Source organism: Ailuropoda melanoleuca, chromosome 7 (genome assembly GCF_002007445.2).
Source record: "Ailuropoda melanoleuca isolate Jingjing chromosome 7, ASM200744v2, whole genome shotgun sequence".
NCBI classification, from domain to species: Eukaryota; Metazoa; Chordata; class Mammalia; order Carnivora; family Ursidae; genus Ailuropoda; species Ailuropoda melanoleuca.
In genome coordinates, this window is record NC_048224.1 from 73,779,666 (window position 1) to 73,787,688 (window position 8,023).

At 38.9% G+C, this 8,023-nt stretch overlaps 1 long non-coding RNA gene across 1 annotated transcript in view; it reads right to left on the reverse strand.

Moving 5' to 3' along the window:
* Window positions 1–486: 486 nt before the first annotated feature.
* The window catches only part of LOC105237174, a 19,475-nt gene continuing 11,938 nt past the window's right edge, over window positions 487–8,023 (reverse strand). The window contains exons 2-3 of the long non-coding RNA XR_004626698.1: window positions 2,114–2,185; window positions 487–598 (exon numbers count right to left, since the gene is read on the reverse strand). This is a non-coding gene — a long non-coding RNA (uncharacterized LOC105237174). The remainder of the gene's footprint in view (window positions 599–2,113; window positions 2,186–8,023) is intronic.

Consider the following 8,023-nt stretch of genomic DNA (forward strand, 5'->3'; position numbering starts at 1 on the left):
AGTCTAGCCAGTTAAGTACTTGATTTCTTCAGCCATGGTGATTAAGCCCTGGGATGGTCATATACTCAAAGGCAGGCCAATAAAAGCTCTCCCTGGGCATTTTGTGGGAGCTGTTGAAAACCAGACTTTTGTATTTTTTCTTTAGGAATGCCAACTGCTAGTACAGTGTAAACCAGAAATGTTGCTAGTCATTTTTGCTACATTGTGGAAAGAGACTACCCAAGAACGGAGCCAATAGCAGTTTAGTAAAACAGAGAGATGAGTGAAAGAATCTTCTTTCGAGCTCCTGGAGCCAGCCATACCTAAAGCTAGACTGGTAAATTCTGGCTTTCCAAATTATTTGAATCGATAGACACCTTTCTGCAGTTAAATGAGTCAGAGTTAAACTTTTGCCATTTTCAAACAAAAGAATCCTAATGAACACAACCAAATAAAGTGATTTTTATTTAATTTTAATTTTTTTAAGAGAAATCATTGAATGTCCATCTAAAACAATACTCTCTTAAAAAGAAAAAACCCACGCATATATTTCTGGAGCCCAGTATATATTTGTTTCTTTAACAAATATAGCATGTCAGGAGAGAAGTCATTAAGGAATCTGTGGGAGGAAGAAAAAAATCACTGTAACCTGAGGTAGCATTAGAAGGTAATTAAGGTCACAAACATCTGTTCTAGAGGAAAATCCCCCTGGACAAAGTGATGAGCCAATCATTTATTATTTATGTCCTACTTATATTCAGAAAGTTTTGTGTTTTTGTCATAAAATGCACTATGTAATAAAACCACTAAAGCAAGTTAAAAATAAAAAGATCCAAATCATAAAGTTTAGGAGAGAGCTGAACTGAAAATCCTAGGTTGAGTCTCTCTGCTAGAATTGAGTACAATTCGTCTCTGAGGTTCTGAAAAGGCAAAGCAAAATGGTATTGAGAAGCTCTGTAGCATGATTATCTTAAATAAAGGACACAGTTCATCAGTGAGAGATTATCTTATTTCTAGCACTAAAGTCTAGAAATAATTTATTACCTGGCTCTTCACACACTAGCACTAAATAATATAATTGAGAGTATTTAACAGAAGCTTCATAAGAGATGCAGAAATATCCTTTTTATGGCCATTATAGAAAAAAAAACTGTCCTTTAATTAAAGCTCAGAGGCCCTTGTTAAATTATAAATCTGTGAAGGCAATTCTAGGGGGAAGATTAAAATAATGAAGTACACATGATCTGTTCTTGGTCATGTGGCCTAATATATGAGCAGATTTTATGAAGTATTCTAGGTGAAAAGCAGATGAAAGTAGCGTGTCCCTTAAGACCACTCCCCATAATCATCTGTTGACTCATAAAAGCTCATTACAAAAGTTACACAGAAAACCACTAGAAACTAAAGACTAAGATCAATTAAGGAAATTAAGTACCTAAAGCAGATTGCTGACTAAAAAGATATCTATGTGCACAAAACCCCCATTACATGAGCAAAGTTCTATCATGAAAATCAAAGTCTTGCATTTCTCCCAAGATGCGGGATAGTAAGTGGTGTACGAACATATAACAAAGAGCTTCATCACTGAGAGTCTTAGAGAAGAGACAGAGTCCCTAGAACAAAGAGAGTTTTTATTTAATGCTTTTATCATTCTGCAACTATTGCTTTAGTCGAGTTCTTGTAACCTCAATCTAGACTTTTGCATGACCTTTCTCTCCAGGTTTCCTACTTGTGGATTTCCTTCAATTCTTCCTTCTCGAATTACTCTGACCAGGTTGATCAATTTCTTATAGGACCTACCAGGTTTTTTAAATGCTCTAAAATAAAGACTGTATTTTGTACTTACAAATCCTTCCCTAGGTTTTCTAATTTCTTTTATCTTCCTGAGTTTTTTTTTTTTCTCTCTCTGTTTTTCCTATTCTACCATCCTTCCTAATGTTTCCCTTGTCTGCCTGGAATATAATCTGCTTCCCGACTAGCCAGGGTCCTTTGGACCATGTAAATACCCTCATATTTCCGCAGAGGGCAGGGAATTCTCACTCATGCCCCTGGAGAGGTTAGGAGGGGAGGAATACTTGTGGTCCCTCTTCCCCTCCCTGACTTAGTCCTCCCCTCTGGAGGAGGAGGGACTTACCTCAGAGGCTGTTAATCTTCAACTCAGGGCCTATTTTTGGGCAGCCTACACACATTTACATGTTTCATAAGGCTGGGGAAAAATAAGATGAATATTTCATGACACATGACATTTATATGAAATTTAACATTGCATGTCTGCATTATGAGTTGAATCGTATCTCCCCCAAATTCATATATCTAACTCCCCATACTTCAAAATGGGACCGTAATCTGCAAAAGGGTCGTTGCACATGTAACTGGTTAATACAGGCTCCGTTGGAGTAGAGTGGGCCCGGTGGTCCAAGATTACTGGTGTACTTACAAAAAAGGGAAATTTGGACAGAGCTACGTACAACAGGGAGAATGTCAGGTGAAGATGAAGGCAGGGTGATGCTTGTTCAAACTACAGAATGCCAAGATTGCCAGCAAACCACCAGAAACTAGGAGTGAGGTAAGGAATAGATTCTCCCTCACAGCCATGGGAAGGAACCAACTCTGCCCACACTTTGGGCTCTGCCTTCTAGCCTCCAGAATTATGAAACAATACATTTCCATCGTTTAAGCCCCCCATTCTGTGGTACTTTGTTACAGCAGTCATAGAAAACTAATACAACAGCCATCCTCTTTTACTTATTGTATACGTTCACATTGTATTGCTCTCCTGCAACAACAGCAGAGTTGAATAGTTCAAACAAAAACAATATGGCCTCAAAGCCTAAAATATTTACTATCTTGCCCTTTACAGAAAGTTTGCAGATTCCTGATTTATGTGATTGGTAAAATAGGAGAAAGTGTCACTGGACAAACACAGTGCAATCTCCTTGTACCTTTCCTTTGAGAACTGTCTGCTAATCCTTCCACAGAGAGGTCTGGAAATACCCAGCTAATCTTCCTAGGACTAGTAAATTCTATTTAGGATAAAAGTAAGGAAGGGATAGGAAGGCCATTTGGGGTCCAAGGCATTGTCTACAATCTAGCTTTATCATCTCTTTCTGACACCTGTATGTATTTCTCAACTGGTCTAAACCTGGAAGAGAGTTATGGGACTCACTGGTCTCCACAAACCTCAACTTCTTCTTCCTCGTAGCAAAAGAGTGTTGGAAATCTCATTTCCTTCTTGAAGTCTCTCCAAAAAGGAAGTGAGTGGTGATTTATTTTTTAACCTGGCCATATCCTCTCTGGATATGCAATTCTCATGACTCATTCTTAAATTCGAGACCACATAAAACCGCTTGCGCTAATGCTCACACAGTTTAGATTTTTTGTTTGGTTGTTTTTTGGTTTTGGGGCTTTTTTTTTGTTTTTTTCTTTGTGCTAAGACATTATGTGATTATGTAAGTATCTGAGTGTCCTTTTACAGAATATATCTAAATTACTATAACCTCCCTCAGATTATAAATGCTTGAGCAGGTTTTTGTTTAACTTCAGGTCTGGTCTGTTTAATAACCAGCACAATGCTGCGCTACTTAATGTGGCTTCCCTCGTTAATAAGGGAGACCCTGCTAACCCACTGACAACAATTTTATTCAGCTTGGTTCATGAGGAAGTGAAAATGGAAAAGACTGATGATAATACCTATGTAGTTTGAAAAATATTTTAAGCACTAATAAAAATATCTAGAAATATACCCAAGAAAGAAAACTCAGTCCCTGATTGGTCACCCATAGCTTGTCATTTACTCAATTAGCCCATTGATACATATGGAAAATGCCCATTAGAAACAAATTCTGACATCCCATGGAGGGAGAGGCATGAAAAATAATAATATAAAATGAACAGTTGGTAAAAGGCCTTGAAACGCAGGCAGAAAAATGTGGCTTTGCGTCAATATACGTTCACAAAAGGTTAACTGAGAAAAAGGAGTTTTTAGGGAAAATTGTTCCAGCAGCTGTGAATGTAGAGATCTCAGCTTGATAACTTAAACTATGAACGTATCTGGCCAGAGGGAAGGAAGGACAAGGAGACCAGCAGAATCTGTTGGCAGGAGAGATCTAAGGATTTTCAGGGAAATAACTCATCCAAAGGCAGGACAGCTGTGTTTAAATTCAATGGGCACTGCTGGAGAATGCAACAAGTGGGGAACAGCATGGAGCTTGCTACCTGGATGGACATTCTCTGTTTTGGTCCCTGTGTACCTCTCAGGGAGAAATACAATTAAAAGGGAGTGACAGCAAAAAGAGCAGTTTCCATGAAGACTCTGTTGAGGGCAGTGTTGAATAGCATTTGTAACAATGGACGCTGGGAGTGGGGCGGGGGTGGGACAAAGGGCACTTCCCCACTCAAGGGTGACCTTGCAGTTGGAGCTCCGGGCTGCACCCAGGAATAGCCTGGAGCTAGACCAGACAAACGACAGAGCAAAACACTTGGGCAGCCTTAGCACCTCTGGAGGGTTTCAGCTGCTTCATCATAGAGGCAGTGATAAATCACATCGGGGATTCCGGACTGGATCACAAAATAATAAAAACAGTGCATGCCACCATGTAACCAACAAATCCAAGTCCCAAACTCCTCCCCCACACTCCACCCTCCAACTTTCTCCCTGAGATTCCTAGAGGAAAAAAGACCCTGGCACTGGTTGGCAGGAATTGTAGAGTTGGAGTTATAATAAATGGAAGCAAAGCCTTTAAATGAATGTGTGGTTACAGTTCTTGCTTCCAGGTTGCATGGCCTGGAAAACGCAACTTAGAAAGATGTAAAAGTGAAGGAAATCTGGTGGCGAAGCGAGCACTAAAGTGCTCATCCTGTTAAATATGGGCTGTGTGACCTTGGCCGAGTCATTCAGATGGTCTGGGCTTCAGATCCTGTATCAAAAAAGTGTAATCTTTTAAATGCCCTGACAAGGCCATTGTGAAGCTCAAATGGAATCCTGTGTGAGAACACCCTATCCTTTCATAAAGTGTCATTATTTTAATTACAGGTAATATTGCAGAACAGGCTATTTATAAAAGGTTTTGACTGCACTGGTTTCCAGTTGTCACCTGATGTAAAAATGTTTTTGTGTCTTCCGAAGCCATTTTTCAAGTAACTTTTCTTAAACATACAATTGTCTCAGCAAAACCTAGCGCTCCTTCACGTGACTGATTCCAGGAGCATCCGTGTATGTCTGTGTTCTCCAAGGGGACATAACTGGGAAAACGCAGCTAGGGCTGGCACAGGAGAAATGAAGGGTAGAAAAGCCTTTTGGGCAGCAGAAAGTGGGCGCCATAAAAATCCTGGCCTTATTTTAACATTTCTCAGAATATGGGAGAGTCGGTGTGTGATCTTATTGGTAGTGATGGTTCTACCGGGAAATCTTAACTTTAAATTGCCTGCCAATCTCTACTTTGTGTGTCCAAGAAGAGCCATTTATCACTTTTATGAAGCCACCAAAATCCCACATTGAGGGAGGAAAAAAAATACATAATGAGAGTAATAGCCTGAGGCTCTAAAGATGGGTAATAAATGTTTTGATAAAACAAATCTAAGATTGCCCCCACCAGAGAGACAGCCCTCCCTCACCTCCACTAACTCTCTGTTACCCACCTGGAGGCTGGGGCAAGTTTCTGACATTTTAATGATGTCTGGGATGATAAAATTTTCCCTGGTAGCTCATCTCCACAGAATAGCCCTTTCTTTAGCCAATAACAATAACCCATGCCTCTATATGAGTTTCACAATTAACAAAGCACTTCATATGGATAAAAATTACTTTATTGCAGAAAGGAGATTTGGGGGCTCACTTAAACTCAGGGCTGTAATTATGCATATTAGATTCAGGATGTCTCTTTGCCCTTTAGATTTATATATTCATGGAGTTTTTAGAGTCATCGCCTTTGGAATTTACTTTTTTCCCACTCTTGCTCTAGGGGCAGAATTGTTTTTCTTACTTACCTTAAGAAAATGAAGATCATCTCTGAATAAACTCCAAGTTCACCCTTTAATTCAAAGTAGCGACTCATCCCCTAATAACTTCCTGAAGCCTAACTCAGTAAATTGTTCTCTGGTCACATAAATCTTTCCTTAATCAGTCTACTTATTGGGAATAACTGTCCAAAGTTAGGCAAATCTCTTAAATTTCTCTCATTGTTTTCTTATTGCTTTCTCTGACTTAGGTTCTATAAGATAATTATTTATTCACAATACTTTACTTATAAATAAATAAATACATGGTTTTGGTTATCATTATGTCTTTCCTCCTGGTTTATCACCTAGGATGGCTCTGACCACATTTGCTATTAAGCACCTAGAATGTGGCTAGTCTGAATGGAGGGATGCTTAAGTATAAAACACATAGTAGATTTTGAGACCTTAGAACCCCCAAAAGAAAGTCATATCTTCTGGATAATTTCTGTATACTGATTACATGCCAAAATGGTAACATTTTAGATATACTGGTTTCAATAAAATATATTCTTAATTAATTACTTTTACCTGTTCCTTTTAATTTTCTTTTTGTTTAAATGGCTGCTAGAAAATTTAAAGTTACCTATGGGCTCACATTATACTTCTATAGGCAGCACAGACCTAGAGCTTTTAACTTTGCATCCTAGGTCTTTATCTGAGCACACCCCCACCCCACCCATGATCCAAGTGCAATCTCCTGATCTATTTTCTTTTTTCACAGCACTAACATCTCCATTGAGCTAACAATTCTTTTTGATTACCTCTATCTTAGCCAAAGAGAGTTTCTCAGACTGCATACGTTGGGGAATAGGTGTAAGTACACACTGCCACTCATAACAAGTATCCTGATGGCCCTGAAGTTATTCCGTTAGAAAGTAAAAAAAGTGTCTTTCTTATTCCTGAAGTAATGTCTGGAGACAAAACAAAGTAAGCAGAGCAAGGGCAGAATATTCACAGATATTCCTGCTGGTCTTGGAAAGCAGAACTGACTTCCCAGAAAATTACATCCAGTAAGACAGTGTTACATGGAGTGAAACAAATTTAGTCTTGCTATTCAAGGGAGTGCATAAAGGTTCCTCTGAGAGTGTGGAGTTAATAAAAATGGATGGTGAAACTGGTTGTATTTTTCTTGAAGGAAGTTCACAGGCAGTATCAATCCAGCNGAACATTTCAGTTTTGGTTATAGGTCTTTGAGGAGGATGGGGAAGATAGACTATGTAAATCAGGCATCATTGGCCCAGTTCAGTAACTCTCCCCAGCTACTCACTCTGCAGGAACTCTTGTGTAATTTCTAAAGAACATGTATTTCAGAACAATGACACGTATGACCAGAAATTCAGTCACTTTCACATTCTGTATATCTTGACAAAGACTTTACTGGATATTTAAAGACTTTAAGACTCTACTCTGTTGTTGATGGACCAAATCCATTTATAGCACCTAATCGGATCCTGCCTATGAGTTGGGCCATCCCAGGATCCTGTTTTCCATAGGTCCCGTAATATTGTCACACATGCCTAACTCAAAAAGCCACAGAAAACACGATCCTTGATGGCTAAACGGTTCTTAATTCCTGTTCCAAGTTCATAACACGGAAAATCAACAGTGGAGAAACCTTGAAAATTCAGGAAATCATTATTTCTCCAAACTTTTTGTAGGAGATGATGTATTAGCAACACTTCTAAACCCTACATTCGGGCCACTCAACACAAAAACAGCAATCTGTACAAAGCTCTACAGAGTAGACACTCAGTAAACATTTGCTGACTGACTTGTTCAATTTGCTTTAAAAACCACCGTGAAATGTCCATCCTGCTTTATGCACAAATGTATTTCTCTAAATATCATCTCACCACAGATATCAAATCATTTTCAGTTACCATCTGGTACGTAATTTTGGCACATGCACACGTGCTACACAGGTTTGAGGAGTAGAGAATTTATTATAACAGTTGATGCTATTATCCGTTCAAGCCATGGAGGAAATGTGTGTAATCAATAAAGGCTATAAAGTAAACCAAAATGAAAGCTTTGACTTTTTCAGTAC